Below are 19049 nucleotides of genomic sequence, written 5' to 3' on the forward strand. Positions count from 1 at the left end.
TTGATGAGGAAAGGGCTGAAAATAAGCAAGCTAGAGGCATGCTGAAATGGCTAGTGCACACTTTGTGTGACAGTAAATTGGATGCACCTTTGTCTAGTTGTACTCGTTCAGACTCTCGCCATGCATCTTATGACTCAGATTGTTATGCTTTGGCTGTGTCTAGCTTACATGATGTTGAGGAGCCTCTGTCTTTTGATGAAGCACAAAATTCAGAAAATTGGATGGCTGCCATGCAATCAGAATATGATGCACTTATAGAAAATGACGCATGGACTTTATGTGATTTGCCTCCTGGCAAAAAGGCGATTGGTACGAAGTGGGTTCACAAGTTGAAACGAGAGCCGGATGGTGAAATCGATCGCCATAAGGCTCGACTTGTTGCGAAGGGTTATGCACAGCAAAAAGGCATAGATTATGAAGAGACTTTTTCTCCCACTTATCGTATGACTACTGTGTGTCTTCTATGTGCATTGGCAGCTCATTTTGGTTGGGATGTACATCAATCAGATATTGTTACTGCTTTCTTGAATGGTGACATATTTGAGGAAGTTTATGTAACGCAGCCTCGCGGTTTTGTCATAAAAGGACAAGAGGACAAAGTGTGCAGGTGTAAGAAGGCTTTGTATGGGTTGAAGCAATCTCCTCGTGCTTGGTATGAGAAAGCTTACACTCATTTGGTCAAACGAGGCTTTTGTAACAGTCCAACAGAAAGTACATTGTATGTAAAGTGTGAGGGTGATGTACTTCTCATTGTGGTTCTTTATGTGGATGATTTGTTGATCACAGGACCAAATGAGAGACATATTGCTGAATTTAAGGCTGATTTGAATGCTACTTTCAAGATGAAAGATTTGGGGTTGTTGCATCATTACTTGGGGTATACAGTTTAAGTAGTGTGATGGTGGTATTGCCTTATGTCAGAAAAGTTACATAGAGACATTACTATGTAAGTTTGGACTTGAGGGTTGCAAACCTATTGCCACTCCCATGGAAACAGGTTTGAAGTTGAGTCTACATGATGCTGGTGATCTTGTTGATGTCACTCTTTATACTGTGGTTGGCTGCCTCATTTATGTATGCAACACGAGGCCAGATATTCAGTTTGCAGTCTCACAGGTCAGCAGATTTATGCATAGCCCAGAGTCTAAGCATTGGCAAGCTGTCAAGAGGATTTTCCGCTACCTTAGTGGCACTTTACATCTTGTCTTGTTTTATCCCAAGGGGGGATCATTGCCGCCAGACTTACATGCTTTTTCGGACTCAGATTGGGCTGGATGTTTTAACACGCGAGTGTCCACAAGTGGTTCTTGTTTCATGTTTGGCACTTCATGTATGTCATGGTTGAGCAAGAAGCAACCTACTGTGGCCACTTCGAGTTGTGAGGCTGAGTACAGGGCAGTCTTCACAGCTACGGTTGAGTGTGTATGGCTCAGATGCCTTATGGATGATTTGGGTGTTGGACAGGACACTGCCAACACTATCTACACTGACAGTCAGAGCGCATTGGCAGTTGCGAGGAACCCAATTTTTCATGCTCGCACAAAGCACATTGAGGTGTATTACCACTATATCAGGGAGAGGCTCTCAGCAGGAGAGATCAGCTTGTCTTATGTGCCAACACAGGACAACCTTGCATATCTTTTCACAAAGGCATTGTCTCGTGAGAAGCTTAAAGCTTTTCGCAAAGCTTTGGGCTTACTCCCCTTTGTGGACTGATCATGTCCTTAGGGCATGGCACTTCCCTTTACTCATGTGCCAGCTCTCGTTCACCGCATCAGTCCAGGGGGGATTTGTTACCATATACATGTGGTAGTGATGTGTGTGAACACACTAGGACTGCCGGGGCATTTTTTCCCTCTTTAGGAGGTTTTTCCCCGTGCATTGTATATACGCCCATCACTCTAGGGCTATCTATCTTTCCATTTGCACACTAAGTTATACACTCTCTATTGTATTCCTTGAGCTTCCTTCGTCTTCTCCAAGCTGTGTGCGTTTCTTTGAAACCCTAATTCCAACACTGGGAACCTCTAGGGCTCTAGTACCATAGGCGATACATGTCTGTGAAGTACCAAATCAAGCTAAGGTTTCTCTTCCAGCTTAAGATTTTACATTGTGGTACTTTGATTTTTTGTTTGTTTGTTTTCAACATTTTAATTTTGTAACTTTGGGGGGTCACATAACATTGTTACACCTCCCCAGGCTCATCACACTAGTAAACTCCCTTTATAATACTTAAGCTAAAGGTCAATAGGGACTAAGCCCACTAGAAATCCCTAGTACATTTCACACAATGTTGCCTGAATCGGATTAAGAACCTAAGTAACCATTAATTATTAGGAAGGCATTCCCCATGGTATTAAGAGAAGATCTCTAATGCCTAGCTTGGTCAAACTAGCTTAGTCGTACTGCTTGATTTTTAAACCTACACAAGTGATTATGACAAAAATTACATTGAATTTAATGTTTGATACTAAACAAAGGCACTGAATATTATGTTGCCAATCACAATCAAAGCAGATAAACATGGATGCAAAAAAGATAAAGGGCAATGCTAATGGACAAGAAACACCTGTTTGTGTTGATGGTCGCGCTTGATTTGAAGTGTGAACGAGAGAAAGATCCCATGAAGGTCCAAATCCTAACCACAACAACACGTTCCTATACACACTAGGAAACACAAAGAATACCTCTAGGAGGAACATCAGTGGGAAAAGGTACCAACACTTATTGAACACAATTAAAAAACATAAGGAACCCTAACCTAATTATTTGCACTCCCTCTAGAGAGTCAAGGGAATAAGATATTGTAGAGATTGGGGGGGAACCCTAAGGCTAAACCCTTATCCTCGTCGTCGAGATAAACAAAGTCATCATCCATGAGACCATATGTGCCATCCGTGTAGTCATGTAAATCTTCTTCTTCATCATAGGTACCCATGTTTACTAAGAAGGTCACTAGACACCTATAGTCATCTTGGTCAAAAGGGTAGGCTTGTGCAATGGGAGAAACGCTCTCTACTAAGTATGGGTCAGTCGTGTTCAAGAGACGTATCAGCCATTCTCACTCCTCGAAATTCCTCTCACATGCTAGCGTACCTACCAAATCCCATTCACATGCAAGCACCGGAAAGACTATGTGGAACATTTGTGAAAAGTAACGAGGGTACCTCTCACCCAATGCAGGAGTGCATGACTCTAGCATACTAGCCAAATCTGTACATGCAAATAGATGATGGTTAGAGTGCAAATATTACAAGGGTCGTGTTCTTGTGCATAATGTGTTTTTATGATTTTGTGTTATGGCTCTTACTCTTTTACTTTTTTATCTTGTTTTTGTGAGTATAAGGCTTTATATATACATTCCCTAAGATTGGAGATTAAGAGGTCAGGGAGGAAGGTTGAGGGGGAAGCAAGTGAATGATGGATGTCAACAATCAAACACTCCCCCCTTCCTTGGGTAGATCATACCCTTTGGAATGATGTCATCACCTTTTGAAATCAATTGTTCCAAGTTGTTATGGGTGAAGGCTTTAACCAATAGTTTTTGACGGCCCTATGCATTTCATCTAGTTTCAAGGGTGGTAAGATACTCTCCCATGATTTATTTGCAACATTGTTGTAGGTGGTGAACTTACAACAGGAGGTGCAAACTCTTTCTTGCTTTTATGGATATGTACAATGGTAGGTGGAGGTTGTATTGAAGCTTCTATTTCCGTATAGAAACTACACAAAGAGCATGAAGCTTCATTTGATTTCGATGTCCTTGAGCTAGGTGGAACAAATCGTTCTTTCTTTGATACCCAAACTAGATCGGGAGCAGGTGTGTAGCATTCCGTGATTTTTTTCTTTCCGCGATCTTCAATTTGTTTTGGAGCCAGAGGATTGAGCTCACATGGGCCTGGTGACAAGTAAGAGCACAATTTACGTTTTGGCACCCAGATTTGATCATTTCCTTCATAGTAGCCTTGGGCTTCCAATAGTTTTTTAGGAATCCAACGCAACGTTTCTTTACATTTCTTGGGGCGAATGGGACGTCTCTTACCAAGCTCCTATCTTTTAGCACTGGCTATGGTTGCTAAAGAAGCTTTAGGGACCCACTTGTATGTTTTCTTTGTTATATTGGGATGGGTCTTGTGTGTCTCAAGCTTTATTTCAGCTACATCAGTTGAAGCTCTAGAGACTTGGGCTATGGGGACATATGGTTCAACCTCTTGGACATGCAATGTTTTGGGTTTTATTTCCTTAAGAGGCAATATCTCAGGGAGTATGGCTTGAGTGGAAGGGCTAAGAGTTGGTTTCTGTGTTGTGACACCCCCTGTCCCCCAATCAATAGTGCATTTGGTGGCTATCATCCACGTGCATCCTAGATTTATATTACCCTCCATAGTTCCAACAGGCATGACCAAAAAGTCTTGAGCTACAACCTCATTTTCATAATAACTGACAGAAGTGTGCCAGATTCCAAAAACCGAAGTTTTTTTCTTGTTGGCACCTTTGACTTGGATAATACTCTCAGATAGAGGTGGCTTCCCTAACTGACACCACACCCCATATGATAGCAGATTATATTTAGCACCCGTGTCCAATAAGGCGTTATATAGCACTTTTCCATAGGTTCTGTTTAGCTCAATAGGGTATCACGGAGGTGTTCCAGAGTCCAACCAATCCTCGTCGGTTTCAACGTGGAATGCATGTGTGACTCCAAGGTTAGCCTCTTGTTTTTGTCTTATGCGTTGTTGTCGCTCCTTAGCCTCAGCTTGAGCTTGTATCTTCTTCAATTTTGTTTCTGCCTTGGCTGCCTTTTCTGTATGGATGGCACATAGCTCCTCTTGGCTTAAAGGATCATAGTATCTTTAAAAGTTTCTCCCATTGAGGAATCCAATGGTTTCAACTCCATCAAGAGTCTCCACACGAATGGTTCCTTGTAGGGTGATCTCACATACTCTTTATGGTCCTTTTCCCACATATTTCAACTTTTTCTTTTTGTTATGCACTCCATACATAAGTACTTTATCACCAACATTGATATATTTGTTCTTTAGATGACGGCCAAACCATTTCTTCCTCCTATCTTTCCCCACAAGTGCATTTTGCACAGCTAATTGCCTCTCTTCATCTAGCCTTTCAAGGATATATAATCGCTCAACTAAGGGGTTACCATCCCAACCTTCTTGAGAAGCTACTCGAAGACTAGGAACGACAAACTCCCATGGCATAACCGCTTCTTGGCTATACACCATCTTAAACGGTGTGCACTTAATGGAAACTTTGTACGCAGTACGATAAGCCCATAGAGCTGATGTAAGCTTTCAATCCCAATCTGTGCGATGAGATTCCACCGTTTTGGTCAAGATAGAGATTAAGGTCTTGTTGGTGCTCTTAGCTTGGCCATTTGCTTGTGGATAATAAGGTGTGGACTTATGGTGAGCTATCATAAAGTTGGTAGTGAGTTCTTTTATTACTCCATTTATAAAATGAGTACCATTGTCACTAACAATCTCAAAGGGACAACCAAATCTTGTAATAATGTTCTCAAAGAGAAACTTGGCAGTTGATTTCGCATCGGCCTTACGTGTCGCCCTGGCTTCCGCCCACTTTGTCACATAGTCAGTGGCAACGATAATATATCAAGATTAAGTGCTACGAGCTGCCGGACTAATTGGGCCTACAAAGTCCAAACCCCATCTTTGAAATGGTTGAGTCACTTTAATAGGATGTAAGGGCATCCTATCCTTTCGTTGTGTGATCTTGTAACGTTGGCATTCATCACATCCTTTTGCAAAAAGTGATGCATCCTTGAATAAGGTAGGCCACCAATAGCCTGATTGCAACACGTTTCTAGCTGTTAGTTCCCCTGAGAAATGTCCTCCGGCTATACCCATGTGGTCTTCTTGCAGTATACGGGCACAACGTCTAAGAATATCATCCTTCCCTAGCCTGTAGAGAGTTCCTGCAATGAGAGAGTAAGGTTCACATTCTTTTAACAGTTTTCGAGCTATGTCTTTACGAATCTCTTTGGGTGGAAAACCATTAACTAGAAAGTTCACAATCTTCTCACTCCATTCAGGTATGGTTTCGACTAGGAATAGAGAAGTATCGGGCAACTCATCATCGACTCCAGTAGGGGTTTCACCATTGGGTATGCGAGACAAATGATCGGCCATGACATGTCTTTTACCAGGTCTCACCACAACGGTAAAATCAAACTCAAGGAGAATTAACAACCATAGTGTAATTCTTCCCGTGGAACAAGGTTTATTTACTAGATACAACAAGGCTTGATGATCAACATAGAACACAAACTTGTTGGCCAGAAGGTAGTAGTGAAATTTCTTCACTGCGTAAATCATACCTAAACCTTCTTGCTATGTAGTGGTGTAGTTTCTCTCGGCATCATTCAATTGACAACTTGCAAAGCTAATGGGGTAGTCTAGTTTATGTTCTCTTGGTTGAGCTATAACACACCCAATAGCAAAGTTTGATGTATCAATATGCACATGAAAAATTACATTCCAATCGGGTGCTCGTAGAATAGGAGCACTAGTCAAGGTCTTTTTCAATGACTCATAAGCATGGTCACACTCCACAGTCCATTGGAACTCAATAAGAAGCTTGTACAAAGGACGAGCTATCTCGGCAAAGTTTAAAATAAACCGTCGGTAATAACCAACATGGCCCATGAACCTTTGAACTCCTTTATAGTTTGTAGGTGGTGGCAATTCAGCAATGGCTTTAATTTTACTCTCATCTGTGGAAATCCCATTTTTGGACACTATATGCCCTAAAATGACTCCATGTTTAACCCAAAATTGGCATTTGAAAGGGTTTAAGGAGATGCGATACAATCTACACTTCTCAAACACTTTTCGTAAGCATGATAGATGTTCTTTCCAAGAGGAATAAACACAAAGTTCATCTAAGAAAGCTTCACAAAACTCCCTCAAATATTCTTTAAAAGCAGTGTTTATTAATCTTTGAAAGGTAGCATGGGGCATTGGTTAAGCCAAACGCCATAACACGAAATGCGAATACTCCAAATTCGGTTATAAAGGCTGTTTTAGCTTGGTCCTCCAACGCAATTGTGATTTGATTGTAGCCAGAGTACCCATCTAAAAAGCTATAAGCTTCCTTCCCTGCAACTCTTTCAAGCACATTTCTGAATATGGCAAGGGGTAATGGTCCCTCCTAGTGGCGGCATTGACCTTCTTGAGATCCACGCACACTCTGAGTTTCCCATTCTTCTTTGGCACAATCACTATTGGAGACACCCATTTTGAGTGCTCAATAGGGTATATGAATCCGCATTCCACAAGCTTTTCAATCTCTTCTTGAACGATTTTTGCATATTTAGGATTCATTGGGTAGGGTTGTTGCTGAACTGGTTTAGCCATGCGATTCATGGGGATTGTGTGTTGCACCACGGAAAGTGGAACACCTTTTATATCATGATATGTCCAGGCAATATATCCCTGATTTCCTTGAGAAGTTATTTAAGTACACACTCCTCAGATCTTGGGCAATGAAAATAGGTTTGGACTCTTCTCCTGGGTCTGCTAACTCTATTTCCTTAACTATCGCTGGACCGTCATAGACTCCATTGCTCCCATCGATAGGTTTTCTTTGAGCCTTTGTATACACAACCTTATGTTCCTTTGTGGTATAGGATTTGAAATGTTTAGGTGTGCAGGGTGTAAGTCTGTGGGGTCCTATTTTTCTGTGGACTGTGATTTCACTTTCGATTCCTTTACTTTGGCTTCTCTGTAGCATGCAGTTGTGCGATGTCAATGGGTTGTGGACTACACCACATAACGCTTTGAAGGTATTCACCCCAGTTATCTACCAACTTTTGATGAGCATCACATGCCCCTGTATAATTAAGCCATTCTGCGGTAGATTTCTTTTCATTTATTCTAGCACGCACATTTTCTCGATATCATTGCCTCTTATATCTCTTACTCTTCTTGTTTAATTCTCGATTACGGCCGATATCTAGTGAAGAGTCACTAGATGAATCTCTTCTTGTGTCTTCTGCTCCCTTGGATAGATTGTCATCTAGGGTACCACTGGCCCTTGAATGGTTTGTCCCCACATTTGCACTAAGATTTAACTCAGATTTTTCATCCCCAGAGTCAATTTCAATTGATGATTCTGACCCCAAATCGTGTGGGCTATAGTCTTGTGAGGCGCTACTGGTTCCAATGCCAGTCAAACCTTCATCTTGTAGGTTATCAAAAGCTATATGCATTGCTTCTAGCAGGTTTAAGGGCACAAGTGGTGGCATTTCATCCCCCTCAGGTGTTACCAAGGTCGTCCCCCTATTTCCCCAAGTGTCTATGGTTGCTGCTAGGTGGACCCAATCCACATTGTCCAACTCAATCATCCCAGGTAGTACATCCATATAAGGAGAATCTTCCCCAACATCAGTGTCCGCTTTACACGTGTAACAATACTACAATGGGGCCGCGTGAATTGTGGTGTCAGATCTATGATCAATTATAAACCTGTTTCCTGGAGGATGTGCTCGACCAGTCACAAGATCCACTTGAATGAAAAAATCTTGGAACTGCAAGTAGACATGGTTTTTAGACCAGTCATGCACCATTTTTGCTTCCTTCATGAAAGGATGTCCTAAGATCATCTCCGATGCCAGAGTGTGTTTGGAGAAATACATAACAATGAAGTTAATCCTTGTTTTATGTCCAAAGACCTTGATCTTGAGATCTTCTAGCATCCCAATAGGTTTAACAATAGACCCATTGGCCATCTTCACTACTATGGTTGTGGTCGCAAGGTGAGGTCTTCCCATAGTTTCCCAGCAATTTTTAGTCACAATGCTAACCCCAGCGCCACCATCAAGGATTCCCTTCACAGTTAATCCTTTAGTAGTGATTGGTATGGTCGCATTGGATTCATCACCGTAAAAGTATGGTCCCAACTTGTTAACAGGTATTTATATAACAAGGTTCTCATCTAGTTTGGGTTGTGGATCTAAGTGTTCCTCCTTTATTGGCATCTCCCCAGATCCATCCATCTATGAAAATTGTGGTAGCCCAAACTTTAGTTCTCCATTGAGGAAGGCTCGAAGAGCTGAGACTAGCTCAGGGTCTTTATATAGTTTGGACATGATAGTGGTTCTAACTTTTGAAGACATGAAATCCATCAATTTGGCAATGTTTAACGGCACCTTTTGGCCTTGAGTCCCTTGACGTGGGGAAGATGGGATCTCCATTTCTTTGATAGGATCAAGTAGTCCCTCTCTAAACATTCTTTCCATCAAGAAGTGAGTACGCCCACTTTCCCATGACTTTAAGTCACTTTCTTCTTGGATGACACTAGGTATGGCTAAGGGTCTATGGACTTGGTGAGGTTGTTGTTGTGTAGGGAACACGATGTCTATAATCTGGATCTGCCTAGGTGATGGTTCTAGATCCCTTTGGGTATCTTCTACCAAACTCCTTAATTGCTTGACTCGCTCGATCTCCTCTATAGGGTTTGGATAAGTTCCTATCTTCTTCTTGGATCCCTGCCATTGTGGCTCTTGAAGATCCTCCTTGTTGGTTTCTATCTTAGTGGTTGTTTTGGTCTCCATGGTTTCACATGAATCATAATCTTCTTCAGTGTCGTTCATATATACGGGGTCGTCACCAGTCCCTATGTTGGTCTTTGAACTGGGGTCTGACTTCGCCGCTTTTTACGATCTCTTTCTTCGTGTTTTCTTGTTTTTCTGAGATTGGGAAATTGATGCCGTGTCTCTTTTCTCAAGAATATAATTTTGTTTTTGGAGCATTGATCGTGTGAGTATGTTTACTGGTACCACATGTGTACTATGTGATGGCCCCTCGATAACTTCAATCAAGTTTAATGGCATGCTCTTTGGTGCATTTGGATTATTTGGACATTGGGCAATCAAATGATCTATGCCACATCGATTACACATGAGTATCGGCATTGTAGACGCGCTTGCTTGATTCGTTTGCATTAGTGTGGCATTCTTTTGTAGCCTAATAGGACACTCGGCTACACGATGTGGGCCTCCACACTCATAGCATTGAAGAGGTGGTCTCTTAGCAGTGTAATTGATATTTTGGCCTCTTGCCGCAAGAGCAGCTACTTGATATACAGGTTTGACTTGTCCCCAATAGTCCTCCATGTAGTATTGTGGACTTTCATCAAGCACAGCCATCCCATAGGAAATATTAGAATCTATATCTTCCTCATAGCCTTGTAAACAAGAAATAGATGACTCACAACCCACCTGATTCACAGAAGTGATTCTCGGATGTGGTGGTTGTGGTCCTAGCAGTGGAGGTGGTAAGGGTGTTGTTTGAACAACATTTTTGGGCCCTAGGGACCATGTGTTGTGCTGTTTGTTCAAGAGGTGGGGCCGGCATCAATGTAGGCACTCGAGGTGTGTTTGTGCATGCTGAGGTTGGTCTATTGGCCATCGCGCGCTTAAATACTATTCAATCCTTATCTTGATGACCATACCTCCCACATGCATTGCAGTTCCCATTGAATTTTACTCTAAAAGTAGGGCATTCACCGGTACTATGCGGTCCATAGCATATTGAGCAAATGTTGCCAAGTCACCTAAGTGAGCAGGCACCGTGGGTGAAGGCGCTCCAGAGACTACATATGGAGTAGGTATTGGCATTGGACTTGGCACATAGGAAGCCCTTGGGTTCCACATTGGGAACGATGGTGTGCCATATGGTGGCCCAAAGTTCATATGTGTGTCCCTAGGCATAGCAGACATCAGATGTGACATGCTAATGCTAGCCGGTATGGTCCCATGGAAATAAGAACTTGGGTGTTGTGGTTGCGGAGCATAGGTAGTTTAAACCATGGGAGGAGTAGGGACTACATGAGTACGAGGACCCATGGGTGTATACGATTGGTACACACTTGTAGGTATTGTTGCAGGCATTGAGCTACCATGTAGTGGTGCTTTACTAACAAATGAGGTCCATGGCGTATTTCTTGGCATGCCCATCATTGGGGTAGGCATGGTAGCCGTGGTGTCATCAAGGGAAAGATGATTTATACTTGGAAAGGTAAAGCTATCACTTGTGGGCTCAGATTGCACCAAGACCCGTGGCGAAACAACATATGGGGGATCCATCGGACTTACCGAGGGAGTCTCCATTTTCCATAAGGTCGGTTGTTTAGCCTTCCTTGTATCCAAGAATCTCATGAGACTCGTTGAAGGCATGTTGATCCCCTTGTTCTGTCTCTCTAGCTCAATTACCCTATGGATGACCTCACAAACTGTTTGTTGTTGATCCTCCACACTAGTAGCACCCATTGTGGATTGTAGGACATCTAACCAACCCACGTGATAGGTCTGACCTGTGTATAGTTCGGTTAGAGTTTCCGTTTGTAGTTCGTACTCCCAGTTCTCATTTAAGAACGCTCCATCTAGGATTGAGGTGCTAGGGGTGTCCTTTGAGCTAGATGCAATGTTGCTTTCTAGGGGTTGTCCCTTAGTGACTGCTAAGTCAGGAGCACTTGATTGCTCTCCTAGCAAAGATATTGACATAGGAGCTTTTGATTTTAACTCTCTTCGTTGCTCTGCCTTGCGTAAGCTCTCAATTTCCTTTTCCCTCATTGCAAGGATATACCGCTCAACCTCTTGCACTTTGGCAAGGCTTCTACCATCAGGTAATATAACCTCCGAGGGGAATAGCTCTGAAGAGTCAGGAGGTGCAGTGAATGAAGTATTCACGTGCACATTCTCCAAGGGCATAGGGTTACGTTGGTCACAAATGGATAATTTACTTCCCCACCCCCCCTTCCTACAATTGACTCATTGCACCACAAAAGAAGAACAGAGTGCCATTCAAGCTTAGTGTATGGCATTCCCCGGCAATGGCACCAAAAATGTGTGTGTATGTCGCACGTGTCAATGCAAGGAACTTGCCGATACACTGTGTGCGAGCCACAAATGGCTCCAAGCACACAACAAGCCTAAACTAGTAAGCTCAAAGATGGGGATGGTGTGTCACTCACCGCTCTACGCTTGCTGTCATGGAGGATTCCTCGCTGTGAAGAAGAGTGAGACACCGTTACGCCGCGGTCAACTGCCTCGCCACCGTCGTGCGGCCTCAATGCTCGATCACACTCTCTCTCTCTCTCTCTCACGCATAGACACACACACACAAGGAGATGAAGAAGAAGAAGATGGAGATGGAGCAAGAGCATTGTTCAATGGCACAAATGAGAGAATGAGTGAATTTTAGGTTTAGTTGACTTTTATATGAGCTCGCCCCATTCACACTTGGACGCCCATGCTTAGCCAACTAATCCCTTGAATGTTCCAGTTAGAGTGCGCCTCTCATCGGCGATCACTCTTACCCTTTTCCTATTGGACCCACAAGCTCGGTACCTGACTCTACAAAGTAAATAATACAACGTCCGTCATAGGTGATAGGGTGTCCGTGAGCCGTGAGGGTTAACAAAGCCCCACACCCTACAACCTCCACTTTCTACTAACAGGATTCCAAGACTCTAATGCATTACAGGTTCCAGTACTTGCTCACCACAAGCTCGTGTTGGGCCACCTACTCCTCTACTACTGCATGTCTGCCACCCTTGATCTGAACGAGCTCCATTTCTACCTCTAGTTGCAGCCCTCCACACCACGAGAGAGAGAGAGAGAGAGAGCCACATCTGTCTCACGCTTTCTTCGTCTTTTATCGGTAGCTTGCAGTTATTGGATGCTACAAGGTTGATCTCCAACTTGACCAAGTTCACATTTGGAACTCCTAAATAGACGCAAGAAAAAAGGGGATTTTTGCAAGTGGGCAGGTGGCATAGCCTGTGGCGGCAGTGCTCACGGCAATGGTTGTGCAAGGCGGGTCTGCAATTGCATTGGAGGATGATCACTACCAGCCGAGGGTGTTGACCTTGGTCTTGGAGTTAGCAATCCTTTGCTCATTTCGATCCTCCTTGGTGTTGCAAACCTAATGTGGGCCCTTTGCCTCCCCTAGCAATGATGAGTCCGATTTCTTATAGAAGAACTACTTCCATGCATGTGCCCTTCAATTGCTTTGTATGAAGTGCATCAATCGTAAAGACCTCAACAAAAGGTGCCGATAATGAGTGCATGTTCTTCAATTGAAATTGTTGGTCTTGAGGGAGTGGCTCCTCTTAATGGAAGTATTTGTTCTCTTCTAAAATAGTAATGAGAATAATGGAAGTTTAGAGAGAGAGAGAGAGAGAGAGAGAGAGTCGTTCTCCTTTGGCAATTGTTAGGGTTTATGAAGAAGCCATGATAGACGATGAGGTTTATCCTAATGGTAGTATGGTTGAATTATCATAGTGGTTTCCAGTGCCTCGAATGGCATGTGTCCGCCCTTGGATGCCATTTTATTTACATTTACCCTCTCACATGCTTCATTTTAATACCACAAACTAGACATGTGGAGAGAGAGAGAGAGAGAGAGAGAGAGAGAGAGGTTTTTCTTCGACATGGTTTGAGACCGGCCAATCTTGACTCTCAACCATTAAGCTCTGGAAAAACCTTATTCAAACATTGCTGGCACCGAGTCGTCATGTTGCAGAGAGAGAGAGAGAGAGAGAGAGAGAGAGAGAGAGAGAGAGAGAGAGAGAGAGAGAGAGAGAGAGAGAGAGAGAGAGAGACAAGAGCACAAGAGACCTAAAAATTTTAGCCGATGAATGTTGATTCTTGAACTCAAGGGATTGCATGCTCGCATACTTATACAAGGAGAGGGAGATAGTCTGTAGAGCTTTTAATATCATAGAAACAATCATAGTGACCTCAAACGGTGGGGGGCCCCTATCGTTACACTTCCATTATTCTCATTACTATTTAAGAAGAGAACAAATACTTCCTTTAAGAGGAGCTACTCCCTCAAGACCAAAAATTTCAATTGAAGAACATGCACTCATTATCGGCACCTTTTGTTGAGGTCTTTAAATCAATGCACTTCATACAAAGCAATTGAAGGGCACATGCATGGAAGTAGTTCTACCATAAGAAATCAGACTCATGATTGCTAGGGGAGGCAAAGGGCCCACATTAGGTTTCCAACATCAAGGAGGATCGAAATGAGCAAAGGATTGCTAACTCCAAGACCAAGGTCAAACACCCTCGGTTGGTAGCGATCATCCTCCAATGCAATTGTAGACCCGCCTTGCACAACCATTGTCATGAGCACTACAGTAGGCTATGCCACCTGTCCTCTTGCAAAACTCCCCTTTTTTCTTGCCTCTGTTTAGGAGTTCCAAATGTGAACTTGGTCAAGTTGGAGCTCAACCTTGTAGCATCCAGTTACTGCAGGCCACCGATAAAAGGCGAAGAAATCATGGAGACAGATGTGGGTCTCTCTCTCTCTCTCTCTCTCTCTCTCTCTCTCTCTCTCTCCCTTGCTCGTATCTCTTATGGTGTGGAGGGCTGCAGCTAGGCAGAAATGGAGCTCGTCAAGATCAAGGCTGGCAGACACACACTAGTAGAGGAGTAGGTGGCTCAGCAAGAGCTTGTGGAGAGCAAGCACTGGGACCTGTAGTGCATTACAGTCTTGGTGTCCTGTCAGTAGAGGGTGGAGGTTGTAGGGTGTGGGGCTTGTGTAGGTGGCGGAGCTATTGGTAGCGAGGGGTACTGATAGAGGAGACTACATGAGGTCCCGAGTGGCAACATTTGAGAAGTTGTACACGAAGCAAGAAGTGGGGCTCATGAGTGACTTTTGACTGCTGCACTGAATTGCTTAGGGAAGCCTCGCGCGCGACCCCCATTTGTGGTTGACACATTGGGGTTGCGAGCATGATGGAGTTTTGGAAGGGGCGGGAGGAGGTCATTCTTCTCTATCAAGGGCCAAGGTCAATTGATGACACATTCTGTCTACCTCTTTCAAATAGAAATACTCACACTCTCTCTCAACAGGCTCAAATGGAATGCGTGGCCCTCTCTCTTTCTCTCTCTCTCTCTCTCTCTCTCTCTCTCTCTCTCTCTCTCTCTCTCTCTCTCACACACACACACACACACACACACACACACACACAGGGTTGCAAAAAATAATGAACTCTCTCTCTCTCTCTCTCTCTCTCTCTCTCGGGATAGTTTCGTACAATGTTAAAACAATCTTCTTCTTGTGTGTGTGTGTGTGTGTGGGTGCTAATAAAAAGAGGAAAATGGTATAACCTTTGTATCACCCAAGTGTGGTAGATTGGTTATGCCATTTCCCTCTTGAATAACAGGTCTTGAGTTCAACTCTCCTCGTTGGATAGATCTTTAAGGTCTCTTAGGATAGTTTCCTACGACGTTAAAACAATCTTCTTCTCGGGTGTGTGTGTGTAGGTGTGGGTGTGGGTGCTAATAAGAAGAGGAAAATGGTAAAACCTTTCTATCACCCAAGTGTGGTAGATTGGCTATGCTATTTCCCTCTTCAATAACAGGTCTTGAGTTCAACTCTCCTCGTCCGATAGATCTTTAAGGTCTCTTGGGATAGTTTCCTACGACGTTAAAACAATCTTCTTCTCGGGTGTGTGTGTGTGTGGGTGTGGGTGTGGGTGTGGGTGCTAATAAAAAGAGGAAAATGGTATAGCCTTTCTATCACCCAAGTGTGGTAGATTGGTTATGCTATTTCCCTCTTGAATAACCGGTCTAGAGTTCACCTCTCCTAGTCAAATAGATCTTTAAGATCTCTTGGGTTAGTTTCCTACGACGTTAAAACAATCTTCTTCTCAGGTGTGTGGGTGTGGGTGTGGGTGCTAATAAAAAGAGGAAAATGGTATAACCTTTCTATCACCCAAGTGTGGTAGATTGGTTATGCCATTTCTCCCTTGAATAACAGGTCTTGAGTTCAATTCTCCTCGTCGGATAGATCTTTAAGGTCTCTTGGGATACTTTCCTACGACGTTAAAACAATCTCTCTCTCTCTCTCTCTCTCTCTCTCTCTCTCTCTCTCTCTCTCTCTCTCTCACACACACACACACACACACACACACACACCTGCGATGTACTGCATATCTCTCACTCACACACACAAGCTTGCCCGCGCACGTTTGAGGAGGGGCAACCTGTCGACGCGTGGCATAACTCGCTGCTTGTTATTTTGTCAAGCCGCATAAAGAAATAGAATGGATGGTCTCTTTGATAAGAAAGTTTCTATGCGGAATGTGAACGGAAGTACGTGTTAGCCGAAGCTTTCATTTTTCACTTGACTGGACATGGTCTATCCTAGTGACCCTCACATCCGCAAACTATGATCGGCTCGTGCTCTCTTGGGCTCCAAACAGTGAACTGAGGACAATTCACACTTGAAACCAAGGTTGAGCATTAACTATATAGTTCCTTTTTTCCTTTAGAAAATTCACCTTTAAACATGTGAGCAACTTGTATTCTCACTTAGGCCTTAAATAATTGTGATTGAAAGTGTAAGGTTGTATGTGAGAGGGCATAATCCTAAGATAATTTGAGTTGCTTAATCTGGGAAAATAATGTTCGCATAGGTACTTGAATAGGGACCTATGAAATCCAATAGGTGAGCAAAATCAGGTATCTTTTGGTCACTCGAATGGACAGCTTCCACAAAACAACTTTGTGCAAAGTCCCTTTTGATGAGATATGTAGACTTGAAATTTTGGGAGAAACAATTCTCTAGATTTCTTTAAATTAGAAATTTGACTCTTAACATTCTGGGAAAACTTTAAAAGAGATGAATCAAACTGTGATGGCTAAGGAATCTTTTGGCCTAACAATGTTTTGGACATCAGCTATTTGATGTTACTTGAGGGATCTGTATGCAGGCTTCATTGCATGTATATACATGTCTGTGTTTTCATTAAAGAATTGGACGAGATCCTAAGTGCACTTTCTTTGAACAAAAGACCGGTGGAGGAAGTAGAGGTGCCTACCGGCCCCCTCGAAGCTGCCAAGGGGGACAAAGCCTTTCAAGCTCTCAAAGAAACCCTCCCGCAAAGAGTTTGAGGATGCACTCACCATGGCTATTCCTCCTACTCTAATCAAGAGACTACTCATCAAGCTAGCCAATTCTATGCTAGTGTTTGGATTCATGGTGGGTAGGTGCCTGCCAAAACTGAACTAATTAATTGGCTTTTTAGCTCTAATGTGCTAAATCAGAGTGAATATGTGGTTAATACTCAATACCTTGCAAAAGGCTTTTTCTCAGTATACTTTAACGATGAGGCAGTAGTGGCCAAGTCTTAGCCAAAATCCCACTATTTTTCAATCGGTCATCGGTGTGCGTGCTACCTTGGGATCCCCCCTTTGAATCCACTAATGCATTCCAAGATATGTACTCGGTGTGGGTGGAATTCATCAACCTCCTATTGTGGATGAGGAAGAATTTGAAAGACCTAGAAGCAGCACTTTAGTAACCTGCTCTTTTTACCATCTAACATAACAATACACGCCATAATAGACAAGGTGTATATATGGTGTCATCTTAGAAAGCCTCAACCCAACAATCTAGTATGAGTGAATGTGGGGCCGGTCTGAAGGTTATCTCTCTAAACTTTGGCATCTTATTTGGTGTTTTCTTTGAGTGCACTAAATTTGGGCACTTTGCTAGGTCTTTATTTCTCCAAATTATGGTTTTTCTTATGTTATTTTGGACATTTTGCAGTGCTAGGTTCAAAATTGGTGTTTGTGCTCAAGCTAGACGAGTGTCAGATTGTGAAGAAACAAAGACTAGAAAGGATGAGTATTACTTGAACGAGGCATTATTTCATGCAAAATGTATAGCTATGAACGAGGATTGTGCACCATCTTTCAGTGTGCAATCGGAGAAAGAAATTTGGTGGCTTGGTGCTATTGAGGTTCGCAAGGAGACCCATGGAGTGCTTGCTTGAATTTTTTAACACATTTTGTGGATAACAAATGTCATTAAGGCACAACTAGCTAGGAAAAAACTCCGAGTAGATGGCATAGGGGATTTTGAAGTTGACTGGCACTTAGGTGTGGCAATTTGAAGATAATCAAGTGCATTCTAGGGTGCAAACAAGGGGCTGTAGCTATGTATCCTTGTCCATTCTGCATTAAGGGCTATAAGGGGAAGGCACACAAAATTTCAATAGTCCACGAAACAGGGGAAGAGGAAAATTCACAAATTACACGTGTGTGGGAGCATTCGGTGCTACGATGCCCTATGATGGAGGAGCCCAATCGTGCCATAAAAGACAGTGAATGGAACCCTATAATTAACTTCCCTCTCAAAAATGTACATTTTTGCACACTTCATGCTTTTATATGTATCTTTGATTGTTTATTAAAGCTTCATATTGATTATGCCTTTACAATGAAGCTTGCGGAGAGGTCACTTGATGCTATCTTAGAAGTGGAAGGGCTCTTAAATTCAATAGGTTGTCATGGGACCAATATCTGCATTGTTGCACTGAATAACAATGCAAGCGCTCATGAAGTGGCCCAACCAGTGTCCATGAGTGGACTAATGGCAAAGAACTTTTTAAAGAGGATGTAGTCCAAGGAAAGTAGTGCTGCTTCGGGAACATCAACATCTGAAGGTGGATGGGAGTTGTGGAGGGATTTTTGTAAGTATACAACAGACAATGATAGCAATGCAAGTGATGTGCTTAACTAACAACATGTTTGGGTGGTATTTGCCAAGATGATGAAGATACTATGGCTTGCAAGCAAAACGAGTGAGCAACGACAAGAATTCCAAAATTTGGTGGTGGAGTTCACTGCATGGGGTGAATCAAACATTACACACTATATGGTGAGTGCTTGCTATTCCGACTTGGTGTGTACTATGCTTTAGTTTTGATCATCGATGTGTTGTGGCTTTATGGGCATCACATTCTCTATGCCAAAAGGGCTACCCTCTCTCACGAGAGGCAACCATGTATAGCCGCCCTTGTGTAGATAAATCCAAATCGGACCCTCCAATCCGCCCATGTGTGGCCTCCCTTGAGAAGACAAGTCCGCTTTTGAATTCGACCATCGGCCGTTGAATTCAACCACCTGCCCCCACTGGCCATTGACTTTCGACCACTGGCCACCGGCCATTGACTACCGGCAACCGGCCAACCGACCAACCGACCGGTCG

This window comes from Adiantum capillus-veneris, chromosome 24, assembly GCF_014529385.1.
Source record: "Adiantum capillus-veneris isolate H3 chromosome 24, ASM1452938v2, whole genome shotgun sequence".
NCBI lineage: Eukaryota > Viridiplantae > Streptophyta > Polypodiopsida > Polypodiales > Pteridaceae > Adiantum > Adiantum capillus-veneris.